Genomic DNA, 27,461 nt, shown 5'->3' on the forward strand with positions numbered 1-27,461 from the left:
AAACAAACAATCCACATTTAGTAGAACCCTGACGGCAACTCTCATTTGTATTCACTGTGAAAGGCTTTACTCTCAGATCTGAAGTAATTATTAGAAAGTGAGAAAACAGAAGTTACTTTGGGGAAGCTGGGAGATTGTTTTATATTCTAAGTTGCCACTAGATAGAATGACCCATACAAATAACACACAGGGCTGTTACCTTACATGGAGAGCTGTTACCTTACAACCAGAGCCTATAAAATCAGTTTCAGACTTTCTCTCTCTCTCTCTCTCTCTCTCTCTCTCTCTCTCTCTCTCTCTCTCTCTCTCTCTCTCTCTCTCCTTTCCTCCCTCCCTCCTTCCCTTATATTTTAATCAAATATTTAAGTTGCTAATAAGAGACAAGCCTCCCTTCATTTGCATGGCTTACGTCCCCATCTGACCCTGGTTTACGGGCAATATGTTCACATTTACTGGCTCTTTGCACCAAACACACCCTGGCTGGTTGTCAGCACCCTCCTTTTGACTCACACATCAAGCCTTAAGTTTCCCAGCTGGAATGCAGTGGAAGCTGACTGAGGGATGGTTTTGTCTTCATTTATTAGGTCCCTCCAACTCACGCTGCCAAGGTATCATGGACTTTTTAAAAAGTTTCCCTGGCCTTTCTGCTTGAGGCTTAGATTCTCTGATACAGTGAGAAAAGCTTTGAGCACCTCAGGGTGAGGTGCTGACTTTTAGGTTCATTCTTTCCAGTTCCTGAATGGGCAATTTTCAAAAATATTTTAAATGTAAAAGTGTAGTATTAAACACTGAGCTGCCCCCATGCTGCAGGGTTAGACACAGGCCCAAGAGGGAGGAAAAGTCATGTGGACACAGCTTCACACGTGTGTGGGAGGGTGTGACTGAGTACGCATTTGTGCTTGTGGGAGATGAGTGCAACTGCAGACTTGTCTGGGACTCCCCAGACAGAGGGAGTGTGCATGCATACGCACGTGTGCAGGGCAAGGGTATATACACATATATTACTTATGCAAGTGCAGAGAGATATGTGCATACACAAAGGCAGGGAGTAAGTGTGTATACACATGTGGACACTGTATTCATTCAAACTGCTAGATCAGGTGTGTATTCATAGCACGCATGTGCACAAATGTGCGGGGTGAGCTTGCAACACACCAACATGTGGGGATGCGTTGAGCACCTGAAGGTGAATATACGCACATAGGCACACATGAGAAAGAACATACAGACATATATACCTGTGCAATCATGTGCCCTTATGTGTGTGACTGACACACATGGCTTGAGAAGACATGTGCATAGACAGGGACATGTTACATACACACATGGGTACTGTGAGGCTGTATTCTACAGAGTGGCTGAGCGCGCCTGCATGTTCCTGCATACCAAGTGGGTTGTAATCAGAACAACCTCAACTCTGACAAATGAAAATCAGCCACAGCAAAGCCCCACACAGGTGCTTTTCTACAGAAACATAGAAAATGATGTGGTTGGGTAGAGTTTGACCTTGAAGCCCATTTCATAGGCACTGTGTTTTTTCTAACACACAGATCCCAGTACCTAATATGCTAATCCCAGTTTCAAAGACAGTCCTGAGAAGGGTGTTTAATCTCTGAAGTAAGTGCCAGGATGTTTTTGCCACGAATGGCTAAAGAATGGCTAAAGCATCTATCTTCCTTTCCATGCCAAGTTAGAGCAGGGTAGCCTCAGCTTGCTGCAGACAGCTATCCTTTCACAGCTGGGTAGACTCTGCACCAACCATAGCAGACACCCAAGAACTTTAGCAGCACACGATGCAAAGGTTTTCACCAAAAGAGAGGCTTTGGTGGGCTCATGGGGGGACAGGAAATAAGCTAAGCATTGTAAGTATGGCATGTGACACACGAGTCACTTTCTCTTCTCTGCCTACCATGTTGTCATAGTAGCTCCTGTCCCCTACCCCCTTGCATAACTCCCAGAGCCTTTGTCTTGAGCAAATGGCAATTCCAGGGACAGTTACAACTGCTTTTAGCCATCTTGCTGTGATTTCACTTGGTATGTCTGGAAGAGACTTGGACAAGAGGGCTTAGGAGTCTCTCTAGCCTTGGCAATTCTGGGATGGTGAATCCTGTGTCACCTCTGCAGTGACATCTCCCTAGGGGGTTGACTAATATATAGCAAAAGGAAGAGGTCCTGCCCATCACCAGGGAAGGTTACCACAGCTTGGAATCCATCCAGCAAGGCAGTTTCTCCATTATGAAGACCCATTGGCCAGTTCTTCCCTCCAGGACAGCCTCACAGGAGGGAAAAAACACTACCCACGACAGACCCACAGCAGTCAGGGCCCCACTGACCACAGACCAATGTCCCTTTGATCTGTGTTACCTCCATCATGTCTATTTTCCTGACCGAGGCCAACATGGTCTAATTTTCGTTCTACATTTTCACAAGTCAGAAGGCAACCAACAATGCTACCAATTTATTATTGAAATGTATTTTTGGATGAAAAATAACTTTGCTCACAATAGTTAATCTGAGTCAGATAAGGATTTTTGGAGACAGAATTACTAAATTCCTTTGACTAAAGGGTCAGCTGGTGGATGGGATGGGGCAGTGCTTATAACCCCACACCAGCTTTTGGAAACGACATTTTACTTGTTAGCCCTTCGCTTGGAAGTTTGGAGTGCTGCATCTGGCTTGTGATTGCCCAAGTCTGAGCTCAACAGACTTGAAAACCTTGTCATCTCACATCAGGCTATTTCTCACAGCCTCACTATGCACCATCCCATCTGTCTTTTACTAAGCACGCTCTCATCACCTGTCAGTCACAGCTCCTGCTGTTCTGAAGATGCAAACGAGATGAATGAAAGTGTATCTCTGTGTCATCTTTTCCGTTCAGCCAGTCCCTTATACAAAAATCCCCTTAATAACCCAGAGACCCTCATCAATCAGCCAACCAACCAATCACATTTATGAGGCTCTAGTGTTGTCATCCCAGGGGCTGCTAGCTCCAAACACCCCAGATACCATGGGCTTAAAGACTATAACGAGAAGTACAAGACTCAAGACTTGTGGTGTTTTCCTTCATTTGAGGTTTAAAGTACATGTGAAATTGTGCAGTTTCTTGCTGCATTCCTGGCTACAATGTTGCTCACCAGAGGGGTGGAGACCTAGAGAGAAAGGAGGGTTATTTAAGGTGGGTAAACCTTCACTTGGTTCATAAGTTCTCAAGAGCTAATTTAGGAGGCCAGAACAGGAGAGGTTACCAAATCAGTCTCCAAGGTTCTTTAGGTAATGCTGACTTTAGAGTTCTATGTACAGACTAAAGCAAATATTGATGAATGTTTACACAGCACATACTAAGTTCACATGTCGGGGAAGGGGAGTTCCCACCTCTTCTCACAGAGCTAAACTTCACCACAAGGGTTCACCAGAAATCAAGATTTGTAACAAGAGATTTAAGGGGCTATGGCAGGACTGGGGCCCCTACAACATCTTTCAGTGGTTGGTCCTATGGTATTCATCATGTGGTCTGGCTCTTGACTGACCATCAACACAGCTGCAAAATCAGAGTCACTGTCCACCACCTGGAGCAGACACACCTTGGCTGCAGCAGAGAGTGATGAATGAATGGCAGAGAGTGTATACAGCATACCAGCATAGAGGCGGTAGAATTAGACTTCAAAGCAAGCCGGGTAAGAACCCCTGTCTGCCATAAGCATATGGTACCAGCCAGGCTGGAGAAGATCACGAGGAAGGGCCCCATGGCATATTTACCCACAGCGCTGCTGCAGACAGCGTGTGGGGAGGGTGCTAGGCAAGGCATTCATCTGCGACTTCACTCTGGAAGGGGGAATCATTCGGGGGGAAAGAAAATCTGCAAATCTTTTGAAGACAGAAGGCAGTATTGCTTTAAGTTATGAGGAAGAAGCCATTTGGGGAGAAGGCAGTTGATTCTGTCATTCACTTTGACAAGGCTTCTTAGTGGGAAGGGAGGAGCAGGCTGAGGGTTAGGGAGCTGTGAGGAGATGTAGAGGGGACAGAGAGTAGAGGCAGCCAGGTACATGAGAATAAGAAATCACAGTTACAGAACTTATGGAAGAGCTGCTGGTTAACTACCCCGGCCAAAGACAAATGCTGATTGGATCAGTTTACGGTGGGAAACAGACAGCTCTTCTGCAAGCAGATGGAGGACACGTCTCTAGGAGGAGGCTGTGTTGTTCATGTGTGAAGTGGTCTTAGCCAAAGAGTAATAGCGCCAAGCCATGTATGTAAGCAGACGCCACCTGGCACGTATGTGGTGATGGTGTGTGTGTGTGTGCGAGAGAGAGAGAGAGAGAGAGAGAGAGAGAGAGAGAGAGAGGCGGCACTGGCAGGAAATTGTTGAGTTGAAAATTCCAAGACCATTAAACGACACAAGCCTTCGTTTTCACATTTCTGGTTTTCCTTCTTGCCCCTTTCTCTCCCTCTCCACTCAACACCTCCTTGTCCCTTTGACCCTTTCCTCCTGCCTTTTAGATGCATTTTATCCAACAGGAGGCAAGGCCGGGATGAAAGTGATTAAAAGTAGGGGCTGGGAAGATGGCTCGGTTACCACACAGGCTTGAAGACCTGAGTTTGGATCTTTAACACTCATGAAAAAACACAGGCACGACAGCACACGCCTGTAATCCCAGTGCTGGGGAAGTGGAGACAGGCGAGTGCCTGGGGCTTGCTGGTCAGACAGTCTAGTCAAGCTCTGGGTTTAGTGAGAGACCCAGTCTCAAAAAACAACATGGAAGCCCGGTATGGTGGTGCACACCTTTAATCCCAGCATTTGGGAGGTAGTGGTAGGGAGATCTCTATGAGATCAAGGCTAGTCTGGTCTACATAGCAAGTTCCAGGCCAGCTGGGGCTTCGGGGAGACGCTGTATCAAAAACCAAAAGAAAAAAAGGAAAAGGGAGGTGGGGAATAACTGGGGAACACATCCCAAAGTTGGCTATCACACACGCTCACAAACATCACATACCACACACACACGCACACACACACATCACATACCACACACACACACATCACATACCACATATACATAACATACCACACACACACATCACATACCACACACACACACATCACATACCACACACACACAGATCACATACCACACACACATCACATACCACACACACGCACATCATATACCACACACACACACACATCACACATCACACACACACATCACATACCACACACACATCACATACCACACACACGCACACACACACACACATCACATACCACACACATGCACACACATCACATACCACACACACACATCACATACCACACACACACACACCACACATACCACACACACATCACATACCACACACGTACACACACATCACATACCACACACACACGCACACATCACATACCACCCACACACACACAACACATACCACACACACATCACATCCCACACACACGCACACACACACATCACATACCACACACATCCCACATACCACACACACACACACATCACATACATACCACACACACATCACATACCACACACACACATCACATACCACACACACACATCACATACCACACACATGCACACATATCACATACCACACACACACACACACATCACATACCACACACACACGCACACACACACATCACATACCACACACACATGCACACATATCACATACCACACACACATATCACATACCACACACACACGCACACATCACATACCACACACACACGCACACACACACATCACATACCACACACATGCACACATATCACATACCACACACACACGCACACATCACATACCACACACACATACACACACACACACACACACACACACACACGGCCAATATTAGCCTACTTGCAGAGGACTAAGTCAGAATAAGCCTTACTGGTTTGTCACCTCACTCCCCGTTCTTTGTGTACAGGCTATGCTCACGCACTAGATTGTATGGGGGATGGGAGCAGGAATTTCATGGAAGTTCACAGAATGATCCAGAAGTGACCTCCACACAGCCAGCGCTCTCTCTAGTACAGATGTTCCTGTCCTCCCATGCCAGAAAGTTCACTACTCGTTTTACATCAAGGTAAAGTGCCTTTCCAACCTTGGTGCCAGTGATATTTTGTGCTGGGTAGTTCTTTATGGCGGGGTTGCCCTGTGAGTTGAGGATGGTTAACAGAATCTCTGTTTGCTAGACACTGATATTTTGCTTGTCATGACAAGTGTCTCCAGACACTGCTAAATGCCCACTGGGGGTGGTAGCAAAATCACAACTGCTGACATAAGTCAAACTTTACACAGAGTTAGCTGTTTCCAAGTGGAAAAACTTTCCTCTTCTCTCTCTCTTTCTCTCTCTCTCTCTCTCTCTCTCTCTCTCTCTCTCTCTGTGTTGGCCAGAGGATAACCTTAAAGTGTCATTCCTCAGATGCTTTCCACATTTTTATTGTTTTTTGTTTGTTGGTTTGAAGACATGGTCTTTCACTGGCCTGGAATTTGCCAAGTAGGCTGAGCTAGTCAGCCAGCCCCAGGGACCTGCCTTGCCTCTACCTCCCCAGCCCTGAGGCTACAGGCACCATCTGCTCTGCCTTTTTACATAGGTGCTGGGAATCCAAACTTGAGTCCTTCTTTACTGACTGAGAAATCTCTCCAGTCTCTGTCCTCCTGTTTTTCTCTCAAATAAAGATTATAAACACAAGCTCTCTCTCTCTCTCTCTCTCTCTCTCTCTCTCTCTCTCTCTCTCTCTCTCTCTCTAAGCCCCCCCCTCCATCCTCTACTACAGAAACTCTAAGAAAAGGTGACCCTTGTTTCCCAGTCCTCACACTTTTATGCTCACGTTTTGCTGTAAACGCTTCTCGGGTTTGAGCAGAACATCAAATGCTGTTTCCACAGCACACTCTCCTGCCTGCCACACTTAGAGCCCTAAGAGCTGAGCTGGAAATGCTCAGGAAGAAGCCTAGTCTCTCACTGGAGCCCCTGCAAAACAACGGAGAGCATGGATGTGAGCCTCGTCGTCGGCTTAGCTAACCGATTGCACTCTGGGAAGCAGACACTGAAAGGCGACCGGAATGTGTTCCACAGGGCTCTGGAGTAGGTTTGCAACACTTTGGTTCAGAAACACGAGGAAAATTCCTCACAGACTTTCAACAATTGGAGGGGTGAGGTTGTTGAAGGGTGGTTTGCTGCATGCTGAATTATTTAGCGGACATGAAGGAACCAATCTATTGGCAAATACATCTGATAAGGAATTTAAGGTTTACAGACTACGTCTTTTCTTTGTTGGGGAAGAGTACTGAGATCGGACCTAGGGCCTCATGCTTACTAGGCAAGTACTCTATCACTGAGTAGCATACTCCTGTCTTCTTTTTACTTTTGATTTTGAGGCAGGTCTCATTAAGTTGCCCAGGCTTAACTCTGTAGCTCAGGCAGGCCTTGAACTTGTGCTCTTGTCTCTAACTCCTGAGTAGCTGGGATTACACATTTATATTACCAGATCCAGCTAGACTGAGTCTAATATAAAATAGTCTTTTCTAATATAAAGTAGTCACAAGGCACAAAAGCTTTAATAAGAAGAAATGAGTTCTTCGTACTTACATGGTCATAAGTGTTTTATATAAGTTTAAAATTCACAAGAGCTTTGTGAGGTGACTAGTTTTTTTTTGCATGTGTATATGTATCTGTTGTGTTGTGTTTGTGCATGTTTGCACACATGTATGGGTACATATGCAAATGTATACATGAGCTTGTGGAGGTTAGGGGTTAGCACTGGGTATTTTTTTGGTTGGTCTTAACCTTACATATTAAGGGTGGGTCCCTCACTTGAACCCAGAGCTCAGCAATTTTGCTAGTCTGGCTAGTCAGTTTACTCAGGGGATCCCCTGTCTCTACATGCATGCCCTAGATTACAGGTGGGCTACTACGCTCACCTGCATTTAAGTGGTTTCTGGGGATCTGAACTCCAGTCTCACACTTGTGTGGTAAGTACTTTACCCATGGAGCCATATTCCAAGCCCAACTATTATTCTATTTTTTACAGTGCTGGGGGGTCAAGCCCAGAGCTCCATGCATGCAAAGCAAGCACTCTTACCAATGGAGCTACAATCCCCAGGACTAGGATTTTTTTTTTTAATTTACTATTTTTATTTTATGTGTATGAGTGTATTGCCTGCATGAATGCAATGTACCTGGGTCATGCAATGTCCACGGATGTTAGAAGAGGGTGATGAATTCCCCTAGAACTGGAATTTCAGAAGGTTGTTAGCTGCCATATCGGTACTAGGAATTGAACCCGGGCCCTGTGCAAGAGCGGCCAGTGCTCTTAACCCCTAAGCCACCTCTCCAGTCCCCCTGCCCCCACAACTATTATTCTTGAGTCAAGTTTGCACATAAAGAAAATAGAGAGGGAGAGGCTAAGTATTCACCCCATGTACAGAGCTTTTGAGAGGCAGGGGATTTGTCTGCAGTGAGCTCACACCACCCAACCGTCTTGCACAACGCTGCTCTCCTCTGTTACACTTCCACTCAACTTACTACAGCACCAAGTAGTAAAAGTGCTAAACCAACAAAACCAAAATATGAGTAATTGAAGGTCTGAGCAGCTAAAAAAAAAAAATCTGTGGAAGAGGTGATCACTGATGAACAGGTCCTTGAAGCATGTGGAAGCTTCGGGGTAAGCCTGATGGAAGGACTAGGATATGAGTTTCTGGGAATGTGACAACTATTGGGTCAGCTGGAGCATGGGCTGCTGACAGAGAGGAGAGGGAGAGGTTGGGGGGCTGGTAGAGGCCGCCCAGTGAATATCTCGATGGTTTGAATGTATCTCTCATACCCCAAAAGTTCAAGTGCTGGAGACTTAATCCCTAAGATCATATATTAGTGGCACCTGAGTATTTGGGAAGTGATTATGATTAGAGGAGGTCATAGGGATAGAGGCTCCATGATGGCATTAGTGGCTTTTTTGTGTAGTATGTTTGCATATGGTGTATATGCCCATGTTGTACCCACTTGTGGACATGCATGGAGGCCAGAGGAGGGTGTCCTGTTCTGTCACTTTTCACCTTATTCCCTTGAGTCAAAGTTTCTCACTGAATCTGGTGTGAGGATGGTGGCCAGCAAGCCCCAGCAATCCTATCCCAACTACCACAGGGTTGGCGTTATGAGTGAGTAAACAGTCATGCCCAGCTTTTTACAAAGATGCTGGGGATTTGAACTCGGGACTTCATGCTTGCACAGCAAGCTCTCATACCACTGAGCTATCTTCCCAGTCCTATGTTCTATCTCACTACATGAAGCTCTCTAACATGTTAAAATGCAGCAAGAGGCCCATCCCATATATCCAGCAGACATCAGGGCCATGCCTCCCAAAGAAGGCCAAATAAGCCTCTTTATAAATCACCTGGTCTCAGGGATTTCACTATAGCAACAGAGAAATTTCTGAGGAGTGATAGGTTGGTGTCGGCTCAACTATGGCTATGGTTTGTTTTTCTTCTTAAGAATCCTAGTTTCAAACTATTTCTCCTATTTTTTTCCCCTTAAAGGGACATCCCTCAATTCTTTCAAACTCTTTTCTGCTTACAGACTATTGAGTCCCCACATTTTCCACCAGTACTGGAAAATACACAAAGAAAACTGACAGTTCGTAATAACAGGATGCACAGAGCCCTTTCAACATTAAAAAGTAGCATTAACAGCATCACATTTTCCTCTGACAATAAGTAATAGGAGGGTAGATATCAGCAGGGTGGGAGATAATCAGGTCCCAGATCTGCAAATTCCTACTTGGAGGCTAATTCTAGAACATCACAGTTGTGAGTCTGTGTGCTTTCAAAGTTTGCTATGCTGGCAAAATCACAGTGAGCCTCAAAAGTACGTACCTGAGTTCACGTGTAGTGGCACTATTCTTTGTTATGGGTGATGAGACAGAGGAGGTGACCATTAGAAAGGAGAACACCTCCTGGTGCTTACTGATAAATCACTGGGACCCAGAAGTCTCATTGCCCTTCTTGTACAAGTGTTTGAAAGAAATAGTTGATTGGGTGAAGGGGAGCACCTGCCGACTAGGATGCTTCAAGATGTCAATCATTGAATGTGGTCTTCCAGATTGCTGTGACTACTCCAGCAAGGCCACATGGTTTCCCCAGTGACCACTAAACAGAAAGACTAGAGAAAAAAGAAATCGGGGTTTGGGGAGATGGGTCAGTCAGTAAAGCATGAGGTAGTGATTTCAATCTCCAGAACCCAGGTAAAAAAGCCAAGCATGGTGGCAGTGGTGTGTATTTGTGACCCTAGTGCTTGGGAGGTGGATCCTTAGGGCTCACTGACTAGCTTAGTCCCAGGTCCCAGTGAGATGTTCTGTCTCCAAAAAATAATAGGTCTTGGAGAATGATACTTGAGAACAGCTGGCTTTCACTTGCACACACACACACACACACACACACACACACAGAGCAGTAGAGACAGAAAAGGGGTGCACTCTATCATGTCCACTAGCCCAGCCTATGGTACACAAGCTGTCATTTATGTCTAATTAGCACAAAGTAATATCCTGTATACAATACTATCTCCAGACATGTTTTTGAAACAAGAGCTTTGCCTTTTCCCACCAATAATCTGTCTTGCTGTATGTTGTTACTTAGACAGATGTTCCATAATTTTTTGCATATGTCTCAGCCACAGGAAGTTTTTTCCTCCTTCCATTTTTGGGAAGGATACATGGCCTGTGGAAAGGAGAAGGGGATGTCTGGGCTTCCCATCACTTCTGGAGTGATGCTAGGGTGTGGAGGCTGGTGTGCAAGCAACAAGATTCTCCACCCAACCCTGCAAAGCACATTTTATCTAGCTCTCTTTCCTGAGCTGTTTGTGTGGGATTTGGAGAAGCAGGGCACTCAAGGTTCATGGCGGTTGCTGGGATAACACGCTATCAAGACACTCTCTCTAAAATAAGAGCTGAATATTTACAGAAGAAAAAAGAGGAAGAAGAAATGTGGGTGCATTAGAGATCCCCCCCACCTTCGTGATTTTCTTGGTAGTCTTTGCAACTGTGAATAGCAGAGCCCTCTCCTGTTTCCATGACCTTCCCCGAGGCAGCCTGAGTTTCAGGGAACAACTGTACTCCATGCGTGGCTTTCTGGGGATGGAGGGTCTGTCTATGAGCATGCGGGTGTTTGGGGAAATGGAAGAGGAATGGGCGCAGAGATATCAGGAGGCTGGTGAGATGAAACACTGGGCTTTTAGAACAGAGACTCACAATTGGCCCAAGGCACTGGGATCCGGGATGAAGGGCAAAGTAGAAAAAAAAATTCTTTTTATTGCAATTTCACCAATTGGGAGAACATTCTGCTGGGGGGATGTCTGCCAAGGACTTCTAATTCAGTTTGTTCCACCCATTTTATTTTTAAATTCAAGTGCAGATTTTATTCCTGGAATGTTATAGGATTGGTGTGGGCAGGAACGGGCAAATTGACTTCAGAAATCTTTACGACGATTTGGAAAAGACCCTCTGAAATCCTCCTTGTGCATTTCAGGGGTGAATCTCATTTCCTTTTCCTTTGGAGGAACACCACCTTGATGTGGCAAAGGGAAATGTGGTTAAAATGTGGCAAGCTCTGAGGGCTAATCCTACTGCCTGGCATCAGGACAATTTACACACTCCATCTGGTTTAGTGCTACAAAAGGCCAAGAAGCGGTCCTCTCTGGTTTAATCCCAACTACTTTCCCGTCCTTGGTTATGACTGAGACACCGAGGTAGGGAGCACTGTCAGGCCTGGGTTCAAATCTAGATCTCGGCAATGTCAAAATCCCTCAGCCACCGTGTAACTTCATATCCATCATATCATACAAGGAACCATACAAACAAATATGTAATTAGCATGTCCACTAGGCTACTGCTCCTTGTATCCCAACACACTGGGTAAAAGCAGATTCCCAGGCCTGTATTTCTGATGAGTGATCTTGGGGTGACCAAAGGCAGAGGAAGACCAGTCTGTGGGAGGCGTCTTAATATCCAGAGAGTGGTGCAATGTGTGGATATATGTGCATGTGGTATATGTGCGTGTTTATGCTCATAGGTGTGTGAGCTGTGTTTAGAGTCCGGAAGTTGACATTGGTGTCTTCCTCAATCATTCTCTGCCTTATTTTTTTGAGACAAGGTTTCACATTGGTCTGGAGCTCACCTACTGGTTAGATTGGCAGGCCAATAAGCCCCAGGAATGCTCCTGTCTCTGCCTCCCCCAGAGCTGGAATTACAGGTGTGTGTTACTCTGCTCTGATTTTTAACGTAGGTACTGGGGATCAGAACTCAGGTCCTTCGGCTTGCACAGTAAGCACTTTCCTGATGGAGCCATTTCTCTAGGCCCCTTAGATATATATTTGATTGTTGGCATTATTATTTGGGTGCTGGGTATGGAACTACTCTAGGTTGCATCGTGCAACTCTTACACATTGCCGGGCAAGGGCTCCACCATGGAGCTGTGCCACCAGAGCCTGCTCCATCCACTTATTTTCCTCTGTCACTATTTATTGCTGTGTTTTGCTCAGTGGTTCTGAGAAACTGTACAGAAAATCACAATGTCACACTTGTTAAATTGACCCTGCAGGGCTCTGCCACTAGAACATGTATCTTCCCAAGAGGTAAAAAGCCAAGTCTTCCAGGCTCATGCTGAGACTATCATCATGAAACCAATAAGGATATGCAAATCTGTCTGTTCCATAGCTCAGCTGCATAGCGTTTCTTTGGTTTGGTGGAACCTCCAAACTAAACATCAATTTCCTTTTTCTTTCCTAAAGCTCATTAGCTTCCTGTGATACTTAGTTTGAAGATCAAACAGGCTTAAGAGTTAAAACATTTAAACTATATAATTAAAAAGCATGTAAGGGAGAGAAAAAAGAAGACTCCCATGTAGATCAATCATACAAATACTCTTACCTGGGCTTTAAAATTATGCTTTCCAGGTTTGGAAAGATACCGAAGGCTCATGTGTGTTTGCGAATACATAAGCGCAGCCACAAAACTGGCTTAACCTATTTCTGTTTTCTCTCTTTCTGCATCTCCCCCCTACCCCCAACAATCTAGAAAAAGCAGCATTTTGCTTATAAGTGACAAAGAGCTTGAACTTAGCGACGGTGTTCACATTCATAATGAAGTCTGAATGGAAGCTTGCCAGTGCCTGGACCGACATTCAAACATTTTGAGATGAAGTATTTCGATCTCTCAAAATGAATGTTTTAAAACTCTCCAGATCTTTTCTGAGACATGATCCTCACCCCTCAGTTCAGAAGGAATACGCGACGCGGCAAACAACATTCTGCTGTTGAAAAGCGCAAAGAGATTCCCTTCGTTGTGGGGCACCGAACTTCACCTTCAGCGCGAATATAATGGATACGGCAAACAACATTCTGCTGTTGAAAAGCGCAAAGAGATTCCTTCGTTGTGGGGCACCGAACTTCACCTTCAGCGCGAATATAATGGATACGTATCACGGGCTTTGTACCAAATTATTTCCCTTTATATAACAATCAGATTTAGGAACTGAGTAAGAATAGCAGATTGGAAAAAAAAAACCTTTAAAAAGTCTATAAACATTGAAATATTGATCACTTAAGTAGCAGACAGTCTCTTACAGACTGACTTTCAGGAATAAAGTGTGGGAAGTCTTGTATTTCAAGTGGCAGCCCAGAACATTCTCCACTGTTACTGAACACCAAGCCAACGGCTCTGTGTGAGACAACCCGCAATCCCCTTTCTTTCTTTACTAGCACAATTAATGGGTACCCCAGATTCATTCAGACCCAAGAACAGTTGTTCAGTGTTAAATTAGATTTCAACAGTGTTGACTTCAAGGGGGAGAAAACAGCAAACAGAATGCTCTTGAGAGATTTTGGAGGGAGAGTTGGGGGAAGATGGCAACCTCCTCCCTACAGAGAAAGGTGTCCCACCAGGATAAAGCATCTCCTTACAGAACAGGGGAAGTTGGTAGAAACAAGCATTTGAAAGTCTTCACAGCACTGAGGCTGCAGGCACAGTTCCATCTTGATAGAGTCAGAGACGCAGGCGCTCCTTCCAGAGCCCCAGCAAGTGACTGCTCCGCTCCATGCCTCCATTTCCCCATCTGCTATTACGGGGTCATCATATTACTACAAGCCTCTGAGAATTTGTGCGGAACCCAGAAGCTTACTAAAAGCACTTGGCAAATATGGATGCCAAACTATTATCTCATAATTCAGTGTGCCCACATCAGACAGAGACAAGTGAAACCCCAAATTAATTTGATACCATATGCTATGGGTTACACTTTCCAAAAGCTTTCAAAATTTGGCACCTATAATATTTGGGGTTCATCCTTTCCCATGTAGAGAAACATGTACACTATAAAACAGACCCATGGAAGTCTTAATTATCCAGTTGAAGATGATCCAAGATTCTTATGGTTTTTCCTGTTGCCCATTTTTAGCCTCCCTGGGAATTTTCCCACAACCACTGCAAGAAAATGGCATGAAACTTATGATCCCCTTTCCTTAATTACTGCTACTCCATCTACCTGTGCTCCCTCCCCCATCATGGGCAAGGATAGGTGAGTGTGAGTCAATTTGTCCTCCTAGGTAGATGTGAATATAAATCTACATCATTGGGAAATAGTGTGTCCACATAAACCAATTTAACTTATTTGCTTGCTGAAAAGACTTTTCCCCAAGATCTGTTTATTTAGGAGCTTTTCTTTAAAAATATGGAATAATAAATTCTAACTTTTCTTTGATGACCGTGTGAATATAATCAATGCCTATCCATTCATGAGGATACAGTCTTCTATCTGCGTCACAGTTTTTTTGTATTTATCTATTTGTTATTATTTATTACTCATGTGTTACAGCATGCATGTGAAGGTCAGAGGACATCTTGCAGGAGCCTGTTCTTTCCTTCTACCATATAAGTCCTAGGAATCGAACTTAGATTGTTAGGCTTGACTGCAAGTGCCGTTACCCACTGAGCCATCTTGCTGATCCCAGAGTTATTCTTTATTTTCACTTGGTCCCAGTCTGTCATCTTGACACATCATATCTGGTTTTCACTCACTAAATCAAGTATTTGTGGGGCATCTATTCTGGGTCAGGCACCTTATTGCTATGAGTTGAAGTTTGGGTGAGGAAAACAATTTGTTCTTGACTCAGTGAGCTTCTGTTTTATTTCAAGTAAAACATTTATCTCCATTTATACATGTGGGATGTAGTCTAAGACTCTTGGTAGATGCCTAACCCCAAACCCCATGTATACGATATATTTTTCCAATCCATACATACCTATGATAAGGTTTAATTTATAAATTATGCACAGCAAGAATGCAACAATCCCTAATTAAATAGGATAATTATTACAGCATATTGTAACAAAGGTTGTGTAAATGTGGTCTTTCTCTTTTGAAAGAATCAAGATGAATATTACTCTACTTGTACTGCACTGGATCATAGGTAACTGAAACTGTGGGAGATGAGCCATGGATGGAGTTGGAGTACGCTATTCTCTTTTGTTCTGTGCCATAGAATGGTATAAATTCTATTCATTTCCTCCTAAAGGTGTGAGTTACCTCTACATGCAGTAAAATTTGCCATCCCAAGAAAGCTGTGGCTTCCTGTATGTTGAAACACTGTCCACTGACATTGCCAAGGCAGGGAGTGCCACGTCACTCTGACCGTGCTACCTAGGTCACATAAGCACTCGCTTCAAGCTAGAGGAAGAGGTGACACTTTGGCCAGGGACCAGAAACTTAGTGTCTGCCATCTGGAGAGCAAAGAAGGAAAAGCAAGATCCCGTTGAGAGATTTCATCAGAAATAAAAGGTTCTGGAGTGGAGAGATGGCTCGGTGGTTAAGAACACATACCATTCTTACAGAGGACTGGAGTTTGAGTCTCAGTACCCATGTTGGGCAGCTCGAAACTGCCTGTAACTCCAGTTCCAGGGGATCCAATACCTCTGGCCTTTGCCTACACCTATACTCACATGTACATAACCCCTCCACACTTGTAAATTAAAAAAAAATCTTTAAAAAAGAAACAAAAAGTGCTTGTCAATTTGTTCTTCAGAATATTACAGGCATGCCACGTTACAGGGCACTGATATGGAACACAGCACCTGGCTGACCCTGGTTTCCTAGCCGTAGAAAGGAAAGTTAAGGGTGATGTTCACTCTAGCTCCCTAGCTCTCTAGAGTGATGCTCACGCTAGACAGTCAATTTTCATTAGAAATGCAAAATCCTCCAACTCACCTTGTTAACTCCACGGCAAGATAACAAGGCTACAGCCCTTATCATAGAATGCATATGGTCCAATGACTGGTCTACCTACAGCTTTTATTTTACCCAAGAGTGATTTACACTTAAGAATCCAGTAAGGAGAGGGCTGGGGAGATTGCTGAGTGGTTAAGAGTGCTTGCTGCTCTATCAGAGGACTGGAGTTCAGCTTTTAGCACTCACATTGAGCAGCTCACAAATGTCTGTAACTCTAGTTCCTAGGGATCCTTCTGACCTCCATGGTGCATGTGCATGTGTGCACACACACACAATAATAATAATAATAATAATAATAATAATAATAATAATAAATATTTTAAAAATCCAGCAAGGAGCATTCCAGAGAAATAACTTATAAACAGACTGAAATTTAATGATGGTATTTCTTAGGTAGGCAGATGATCAAGACATTCATAAAATAATAGTTGGAAATAAAAAGGGGCTGGCGGTCTAGTACCTAAGCCTCTGTAGCTGCGTATGTGGATGGTACTCAGTTAATACTGCCTGAGTAATGGCTTTGAAGAGACAGCAAGAAACAAACCAAGCCGCTGTTCCTGAGTCTTTCGTGCATGATGGGAATCAGGTCTAACAGTCTTTCATAGAGCGCGCCAAAGAGGAAGCTCCAAAATTCCCCTTTCATCACTCATCCTCTGAAAACATACATTTAGTCTGACTAACGGGACCCTTTGCCCAAAGGTGCTACAGGTGGCATAAATAAATAACCGTCAGAGGTGCACAATCATTCAACAACTACATACAAGGTCAATTCTCAGTGCTAGAGATGGTCTTGGAGTCAGGGAGCTTGGGGCTGGGGCAGGGGGATCAGGAGCACTGACTTACAATGGATACCATTGTAACACATTCCAGAATGATCAGGGTTACTGTTTAGGGTTCATACTCCTAATCTAACCTAAACTTAATCTATTTCATTCTGTCTTTTGTTGTATTCATACTGTGTTTAGAAACAAAAGTGATGATTTCATTTCTTATGTACTTGTGGTAAACAAGTAAGAAACTTCCTAGACTGGCCTGGAACTCTTGTGCTCCAAAAATCTTCCTACTTTAATGTCCCATGTGCTACCCCGCTCGGCTGGAAGTATTTAAATGGAAAAGTAATGACTGGTGGTTGTTAAGTGTTTTGTTTTTCAAAGCACATTGTACTTTTCCTGTTTTGTTTTCCCTAATAAAATACTCACTAAAAATATATGATTGAAACCAAACTTTTCACATTTGAAAGTATTTTAGTTTGGATTCAGCAGGACAGCGGTTTGAAAAACACCATCCTATGAAAAACTTCATGCAGAGACTCGGGAAGATGATGTACTCATGTCAAAGGCAGGACAGTTTGTTAATCTTCCTGAATTTCCATCCCCATCCTCCCTGCTGAGGACAATAATGATGGCGACCATAGGCAGAGCAGAGAAACTAGGGTCACACCAACAAAAATCTCAGCGAACATCAAAACAAAAAGAGGTTACCACGTAGACATGACCCAGGACTCAGGACTTGGTGCAGCTAAACTGTCTGTGGCTACAGAGCCCAGTAGAAGCAATGTTAGAGCATGAGGGAACTGAGTGGGTACCCAAAGGCTTGTGGCCAAGGGGCCCCCAGGGGACTTCACTGCAATGCTGTTGAGTAGGCTGATGATCTATTTTTAGGACAGCAGCAGCAAACTGCAAACGACTCCCTGGAATTCAAGTGCAGGGTGTGTAGGGACCACATGAAAAGTGTTAAGTGGTATCTTTGTCTACTTTGTACTGCTATAATGTGAAACCGGGTACTAGATGTGTGTAAAGAACAGAGATTTATTTCTTACAGTTCTGGAGGCTGGGAAGACCAGGGTCAAGGAGATTCCCTTCTGGAGAGGAGGGGAGGGGAAGAAGAGATGAAGGCATTATCAGATCACAATAATTAATCCGTCCCCCAAACAACAGCACTGTGGTGGCTAATGTTCATTATCAACTTGACTGATTTCAAATCCAGCTAGGAAACTCATTTCTGTGCACGTGTGTGAGGGCATCTTCAAAGAGGTCTAACTGAGGAAGACTCACCCTGAATGTGGCAGCACCATCACATAAGCTGGGGTCTCACAGTGAATAACAGGGCGAACGCTGCCTGAGCCCCAGCATACCTCTCTCTGCTTCCTGACTGTGGGTGCATTGTGACCAGTTGCCTCAAGTTCCTGACTTCTGCATGATGGACCATGAGTGCTTTCGTCAGACATTTTGTCATAATAATGAAGAAAACAATAGCACTACAAGCATGAATCACTCATGAGAGTAGAACCTTCGAGGCCTCTTAAAGGTCCCATCCGTCAGCATTGTTACATCAGGATTCGGTTTCCAACTTAAGAACTTTGGGGGACCCACTCATGAAACAGCAAAGGGTATGACACCAGTAAACGCTTTAAACCAAGAAGACTGAGCTTCCTTCCAAAATAAACCGCTCCGAGGAGACGCTTTTAAGAGGAGAATTAAGTTGCACATGATGGTGATAATATAATCAAAGAAAAGGAAGGGGCAGGTTGGCATGAAGGGAGGCAGACCACTGGGGCAAAGAAAGTACAGTCTTTGCTCAGTTATTTCGAGGAAGCAGCAGAGCAGGGACCTGTAGAGCCCTGTGACTGGGGATGTTTTTCCGGCTCATCCTTTACTCCCTCAAAATACAGGAAAATCCATTTTACTTAAGAATGAATAACAACATAGGATCATAGTCAAATCCTAGCTATTATTTATTTACTCTGCCTCCCAAGTGCTAGGATTAAAGATGTGCCACCACGCCTGGCTTAACTTTTAATTTTATTTATTTATATTTTTTGTTTATTTATTTGAGACAGGGTCTCCCTGTAGCCCCAGCTCTGACTATGTAGACCAGGCTGGCCTGGAACTCATAGAGCTCTGCCTGCCTCTGCCTCCCAAGTGCTGGGATTTAAGGCATGTGCCACCACACCGGGAAAATCCAGTGCTATTATTATGAGAGAGAGAGAGAGAAAATATCAGACTAACATTCTCACCAGAAAGACATGCCCACAACACAAACGGAAACGTTAATACCTCCAAAGGGCTAAAAAGGAATAGGGAAGGCTGAAGGTAGCACAGGGCAGAGGGGCTGAGAGATGGCTCAGCGGTTAAGAACACTGGTTGTTCTTGCAGAAGGAGTGGAGAAAACCACAGTTCAGCTCAGAAGAAGCAAATTCATTGGCACGAAATTCTAAGTAAAAGGAAAAGAAGATGGACAGGATGACGGAATAAGAAAAAATAAAAACCAAGCAGAACCCTGGGGACATTAGAAAATGCAAAGGAAGAATGGTCTCACATCAAAAAAATGAAAAAAGAAGAGACATGGTTAAGGGAAGCCTCCAAAAGGAAAGTCGGGCAGAGAAAAAACAAACAGTAGCATTAAACCAAGAGCCTAGAACAAACTGCGGGTCCAGAAGGCAAAGAAATCTCAAAGCCAACCAGCCCAAAAGCTGGGTGTGCTGGTGCACATCTGCAGTACCAGCACTTGGGAGTGGAGGCAGGAGGATCAGTAATTCAAAGTCAAAGACACCAAAGGTAACCAAGTTTATACTGAAAGGATTCAGCTGCCATGCTGGCTAGGTTGCCAGTGACCAGAGCTGTGATGCTTTAAAGAACGGGATGGGTCATCGCTGTTTAGGGATCCTTCTGTGAATTCACAGGAAGACTTTTAAATCCTGGTGATTCGGGAGGACAGTATGAACCTGAACCCTGGTAGATCACAGGAAAGCATCAAGCATTATCTGGCTTTTTGCAGAAAACCTGAAGCATTGACTAAACAAACTTAAACTGCCAGGACATTTGTCTTCATGAACAATGATTTCTGCTAATAAACAAACAAGCAAATTAGAATCAAGCCACAACCATTTTGCAATCCCTCTTAAACCTGTGAACGTAGAGGAATGTCTCAGTACAAAAGAGACATCACTAACCATTACCTCCTGCAGGAAACACAACACACCAACCACGAGGCAGTAAGACAAAGGAGGCAAAGGTAAGAAAGCAAAGCAAAGCGTCTAGAACTTCTTAGCAAATCCCAGGAAACGCAGGAGCCATAGGAACGTGGCTAATACTACCACATGGATACAATCATCAGAATCCAGATGGTAGGAAATTCACCCAGACAAACGGTCTGGTTTCTCAATAGAAAGGAACTGCAGCACAAAAAGATGCAGGCGGTCCCAAGAGCATGAAAGAGGCTTACGAGGCACACTTGAACTTTAATTGGATCTTGATTCAAATGAACTATATTAAAAAATCTGTCAACATACAAAAAGTTAGCTATAAACCAATTAAAAAAATGCATGAACATTGACTGGAGAGTTGGCGATGCTGAGGAGTTGTTACTCAAGTGTGTGTTCTACACCTGTGTGTAAGTGCATATGCACATCCGTGGTCAGACAGGTTGGAGGTCAACCTCAGGACTGTCCTTCTTTAGGCACTGTCTCAGGATCTTTCACTGACCTGAGTTGGCTAGGCTGACTGGTTAGTGAGCCCCAGGAATTAGCTGGTCTCCATCTCTCCAATACTGGGATTATAAGCAGATAGCAAATTTATAGCTTTAAATCGCTTTTGATTGATTTATTTTTATGTGTCTGTGTATTCTGTCTGCATGCATTTACATGTACCTGTACATGCAAAGTCCATGGAGTCCAGAAGAGGGCATTGGATCTTTTGGAACTAGAGTTATGAATGGTTATTAACTGCCATGTAGGGAATGGAACCTAGGCCCTCTTCAAGAATAGCCAGTACTCTTAACCTTTGAGCCATCTCTCCAGCCTGACTGCCTAGCTTTTTAAAAACATTTTAAAAACTTAGGTCCTTTTGCAAGTACTATACCAATTGAACCATTTCCCTAGCCTCACGGTTACTTTTTATACTGTGAAAGAATATATTGTGATTTTGTATGAAAAAGGGATCTCCGTTATTTATACAAGTACCTAAATGCTTATAAAAGGCATGCTGCTTGAAGTCAATTCAAAATAATTTTGATGCTGAGTTGAGGCAGATAAAATGACATTGAAGGCTACTACAATGTGGTGATGGGGTGGAGGAGTGCGTCTTCCCAGCTCTCTACTCATGGACACATTTAATGTATTCTGTAACACAAAGCTTGATTTCTTCTGGGAATTCAGTAGAGTTTCTCAATGGCAGGTTCCCACAACTGTCACTGAGGTATTTATTAAAATTCACAATTCTTTTGTTAGCCTACTTGGGATACTTATTGAAATTAAAAGTCTGCCCAATCCAAGTTTCTTAATCAGAATTCCTCGAATGAAGTCTAGAAAACTGCATTTTATTTTAAATACACTCCACAGGTGGGGCCTCTACATATGCTATTCTTCTTTCTTTCATATGCAATAAATTATTTCTACTTGCAAAGGATTTTGTACAATTTAACCCCAAATTTGTTCCCCCACAATAACCTAAAATATTCTTCACATGTTAGTGTTCTTTTCAGTAAAATATATCCTTCAGAGTTATAGGTCAATAAGTATCTTAAAATTTTATTATGGAGAGTCAGATGTGGTGACACACCTGTAATCCTAGCACCCAGGAGGCTGACGGCAGGGGCATTGTGAATTTGAGGCTAGGCTAGGCTACATACTAAGACACTGTATAAAAACCAAAACCAAAACCTTTATGGGAGTAGAGATCAGATACTTTATAAAGCTCAGTAACTATTTGTAAAATCTCAAGCACTGTGTGCCAAAACAAACGAAACCCTCACTTCATCCATAAAGTAAAAAAAAAAAAAAATCCATATTTCTAGGACTGGGGATGTAGTTTAGCTGGTTGAGTGTCTGCTTAGCATGTTCTAGCTCCAAGTACCACATAAACCAGATGTGGTGACGCAGGCAATCCCAGTGCTTGGGCAGTAGAGGCAAGAAGATCAGGAGTTCAATGTCATCCTTGGCTAAATAGTGAGTTTGAGTCCAGCCTGGGTTACATGAGACTGTCTCAAAGAGGGAAAAGGGCGTATTTATTTGTGGTAATGGTGTGTATCGTTAGAAGTCAGTGGTTTGTGAATGAGTCGGTTCCTCTGGTCAGCAAATATAATTTCTCAGGATGATGAACAGTGAGACCTCAGCATCAGTAGTGAAGGTACTGACAGGAATAGGGAGACAAAAAGGGAACAATATCAGTGCCTAGTATAAGCTTTACCAAGGTAGTGGTTACAGACTTAGAAGTTTCATGTATAAGATTTCTAATTTAATCTGTACGAAAGCATGCGGCTTTTATCTTCATTTAAAACTCCCATAAGATTCAGAGCATGTGCATTTTATTTTTAAATTAAATTTTCACTACTAACTGTCATTTCTGAACAGGATTTGATGTTCGTGTAGTGGGAAATGACTTAATGCAGAAGTTGGGGTTTAAAATTCCTGCCCAAATGCAAGGTGTGGGATCAAAGTTATTCTTGTGATTTTTAAAAAATATTTTTAAGCTGGTTGTGGTGGAGCAGGCCTTTAATCCCAGCACTTGGGAGGCAGAGGCAGGAGGATCTTTGTGAGTTCAAGGCCAGCCTGGTCTACATAGTGAGTTCCAGGTCATCTGGGGCAACAGGGAGACCCTGTATCAAAAAGACAAAAAATATTTTTAAACATTTTATTATTTTTATTTTATGTGTATGAGCGTAATGCTTGCATGTAAGTGCACCTGTGTTGTCAGTTCTCACAGAGGTCAGAATAGGGCATCAGATCCCCTGGAACTGGAGTTATAGACAGTTGTTAGCCACCATGTGGGTGCTGGGAATCAGACCCAGTTCCCCTGCAAGAGTGTCAGTGCTCTTAACCACTGAGCCATCTCTCCAGCCCCATATCCTTGTGATTTGAAGGTGTGGATTAGATCCACGTGCTTCCACTCAAGCCCTTCAGTAGCTCCTGCCATGTTTATGGAGAAAACAGTTCTGGTCCTAGTCAAGGCTTGGAAGGCTCTACAGACTATGACGTCCCACCCATGACTCACTTCCTCTTACCTTGTGCCTTGGATGTCCAGCACACTGACCTCCAGATTATCTTTCCTATTTGTATATAATCCTATTTTCTACCTCACATGCTTCTCTCTGGAGGTCCACAAAACATGTCTCTCATTCAGGTGCCTGCCCGTGGAATTTTCTCTCCCTGGTTACCATGTCTAAAAGTGCCATCCTCTCTCCTTCCACTGCCTATTCTTTGACTGTTTAATGCATATGTTTTAGGCTAGAATGAAGCATCTGGAAAGCAAGAGACTTTGAGTTCCCCGTGCTAATCTCAGTACCTATAGAAAGCAATCTGTATGTATTTGTTGAATGATTAAAGTCTCATGCAATGCCCATCACAGATAATTGCCAAGGTCTCTGTGAAATCATCATCCTGTAGTTGAAAATCATTAAGCTAGATTAAGGCCCAAGAGCGTCCAAATCACAGCAGCAGCCTTGATGGGTGGAATTCTCAAACACTCTTGCTTTGAAAGGGAAGGGTTCCCTTTATTCTATTCTATTAGTGAGTCTCTACATTTTTACTATTCATTAACTAACCTGTAAAAGTTAAAGAAGTATTCAGAAAATCTGCTCAGTTAGATGCTTAGTAACCTATGACATCAGTCAACTTCCACCTGACCCATGGGGATTAGTGATCTCTTGATGGGCCACATAACCAAGTTTGTACAGATCTTAAAGCTTTTCAATCGCAGGGTCAGTTGTACAAAACAGATAACCTCTCGTCAGAAAGAGTGTAGCTCATTTTTCTTCTTTTATAAACTCAATGCCTTCTTCACAAGTTCATTCATGTGAGATTGCACAAATGAGTACCTTAACACAGCATGGCTACGTTAATCACAGGCTGGGTCACATCAGTCTGAGTACTGGCCATCAGCGGATTCTCCTATATAAAAATAACACAATGTGTGGCATAAAATGGCTTGATTAAATTGAATTGTTGGCATTGAGCTGCTCAAACTACCCTGGTTATAGCAGCCAAATGCCAGTGAAAAATGCAAAGTCCAGAATTAGTCTCAATAAATTAGGCACAATACAGCAAAACTGTTCCTTCTGAAATCGAATAGATACAGACGGGTCTTCAGGCTATGAACTTCTTTCCTTTCCTTTTCATCTTAAGGAAATTAACGAGCATCTCATTAATGTCATCATTTGAAAGAGTTTTTGGCTACTAAAAGAAGATTTAGACTATAGAAATCTGTGATTGGTTCCCTAAATTGCAGGCTCATCAATTAAAAAGTGAAAATTCTCCCATGTTGTTAATGATCTTGACTTTGAAGCAATGCCCTTCTAGTGAATCGTGTTTCAGGTGAATATAATTTAAGTGGGTAGATGTAAGTTAGAAAAAATACTCTGGCATTGCAAGGTCATTATTTTAAAGAAACAAAATACCCCACGATTATCTGTAATTCATTACTTCAGGGAAGCAAGATTATTCTCAACATTGTGCAACAACATTAGTATAACAACAAAAGGAGAGAAGTTGGAAACGGAAGTTAGAAAAGACCGTAGCTGCAATCCATAACACAGATTTCAAATTCCCCCGCTCATCACAAAGCCTCATTGTCCTTTTTTTCACTATAAATGTTATAAGTCAACATTACACGCTGCTATCTAACATTATGCTAACAAAATTTCATTTCTCAATCTTATATATTGAAGTTTCACATAAGGTTGTGTTTGAAAAGGAATTGATACTAAAAATATTTGTAGACCACTAAGTAAAGGCAACAAATGATATTTGTACCTGTGAGTGATTATTGCTGCTGACATATAATGCTGAAATATGAGAAATAAAAGAAAAAAGGAGCCAGGCAAGGTGGCTCACATCTGTGATTCCAGCACCTGGGAAACTGAGGCCAAAGGATTATTATGAGTTTAAAGACAGCTTGGACTATACAGTGAATGTCAGGCCAGCCTAGCCTCAGTGTCAGATCCTGCTTCTGAAAAGAAGGGAGGGGGAAGAAGAAAGGATGGAAGGGAGGGAGGGAGGGAGGGAGGGAGGATGGAAAGAAGGATGGAAGGATGGAAGGAAGGAAGGATGGAAGGAAGGATGGAAGGAAGGATAGAAGGAGGGAGGGGGAGGAAGGGAGGAAGAAAGGATGGAAGGGAGGGAGGGAAGGAGGGTGGAAAGAAGGATGGAAGGATGGAAGGAAGGATAGAAGGAAGGAGGAAGCATGGAAGGAAGGTTGGGAGGAAGGAAGGAAGGATGGAAAGAAGGAAGGAAGGAAGAAGGGAGGAAGGAAGGAAGAAGGGAGGAACAGAGAGAAAGAAGGAAGGAGGCCAACCAAGTAGACCCTGTAGAACTTTCTGCCATGTGATAGCCACCATTTGGATATAGATAATACATTGATGATGCCATTGACCTTCCTCTTCCTTTTTCCATGTGTTTGCGGGCACATAGGCAAAGGCTGGATCCAACATTGAAGCAACATGTGCACTCATGGACAGGCTGCCCCCATATGGAAGGATGGGAACAGAACAGTTTTATCTTCCTGTGATAATGCCCACTTCCTTCCTGTCTAGCCCTCTAACTCAGAGAAAAATGGTTCAGTAGTTAGTACAGAGGACCCGGGTTTATTACAGAGCGACAGGTGCACAGTCAATGTGTTCGTTACTAACAGGTAACTGAACAAGCTTACTTATATTCCGGCAAGCTTATCTGCAGCATGGAGATGCTAAGAGTTGGCCAAGATGCCCTAGTATTTCACTCAGAACTTTACCACATAAAGCTCACCTAGCACCCATACTAAATGTTCCATCAACACCTTCTCTTTGGGGGATCTTGCAGAAATGCTGACCAGGTTGCTCCACCAATAATAAGGGTCAAAGTACTACCCTGGGATGGACTTTGTGTTGAGGAGACAGTTTATCCCCTTTCTTTTTTTTCTTTCAATTTGTTTATATTGAATTTTTGTGTATTTCATACAGAATATCTCAAACAATCTTAATCATCTTTATACCCCCATCTCCACTGGCAACCCTCCAATAGCTCCCCACTGGACGCCATATACTCTGTCATCTGTGTTAAGGCCCACTGTGTCAAGTCAGTGTCCCCAGACGTTCCCCAGTGCAAGTCCATCCACTGAGGTCTAGTCAGCCTATCTGGAGTCCCTTCTTTCAGGAAGATCAGCTCTTCTTCACCTAGCAGTAATCAGTTACCGATATTTCTTCAAATAAGATTGGGATCTGCTGTTCATTTCCCAGTTCTGTGCTGGGTTTTTGTCTACCTGGGTTTTCATCCCCTTTCTGAGCATCACAAGAAGGCCCGTCTTTTCCTTGGTCCCCAGCTCAGTGCTCCTATGTCACTAAATAAGGATAAAAAGAACACAGGAGACAAAAGAACACAGGCTGCAGGAACGGCAGACTCCTCCAAGGCCTGATCTGCTGAAAGCAAAATGGTGCTTCGAGTTCATTGCAAGCTACGAATCATCAAGCCCTTGAGAATTTTCCTTTTGTTTAAATCACAGTCAATCTTTTCTAAGCATTAAATGGGGGCACCTTGTCTTCACATCGAAAAGCAAGCACTTACCACTTTAGCTGTACAAATTATATAGGATTGAAAATAGTATAGTTAGTTGAAAGAAACATGAGGCTTGTAATTAGAGTTCTGTCTCCTCTTTTCCCCCCTTTGCCAAGCAAATAGGAACAAGCTGAACTGAAATGCGGTTGTTTAAAAGGTCAAAAGGTTGTCACCCCCCTGAATTCTATCTTTAGTAGCACTACTTCATTAAAGATATACTGATGGGCTGACTCCAAGTACAGTAAAGATTCTTAGCCAGGCCTGATGAGACAGGTTCTAAGCTGTGAGGGAGGCTCAGACAGGTTTGCAAGTTTAAGGCCTGTCTGAGCTGCAGAGTGAGTTCAAGGCCAATCTGGGCACTTAGTGAGATTGTCTCAAAATTTTAAAATAAGTAAAAATTAAAAGGGGCTAGAGATCTGTCATCTATCTATCTATCTATCTATCTATCTATCTATCTATCTATCTATCTATCATCTATCATCATCTCTCTATCATCTATCTATCTGTCATCTATCTATTATCTATCTATCAATAGCCATTGATCCAGTGGTACTGCACTTGCCTAGCATTATGAAGCCTTAGGATCAATCCCCAGTACCCCAAGGAAGGAAGGAAGGAAGGAAGGAAGGAAGGAAGGAAGGAAGGAAGGA

General features: G+C 43.4%; 1 protein-coding gene across 8 annotated transcripts in view; it reads right to left on the reverse strand.

Annotated features, from left to right (window-relative positions):
- Nucleotides 1–27,461, reverse strand: part of Atxn1 (ataxin 1) — a 470,135-nt gene that overhangs the window by 114,654 nt on the left and 328,020 nt on the right. The window lies entirely within an intron of this gene.

The sequence above is a fragment of the Nannospalax galili genome, unplaced genomic scaffold, assembly GCF_000622305.1.
Source record: "Nannospalax galili isolate Female #2095 unplaced genomic scaffold, S.galili_v1.0 scaffold923, whole genome shotgun sequence".
Classification (NCBI taxonomy): Eukaryota; Metazoa; Chordata; class Mammalia; order Rodentia; family Spalacidae; genus Nannospalax; species Nannospalax galili.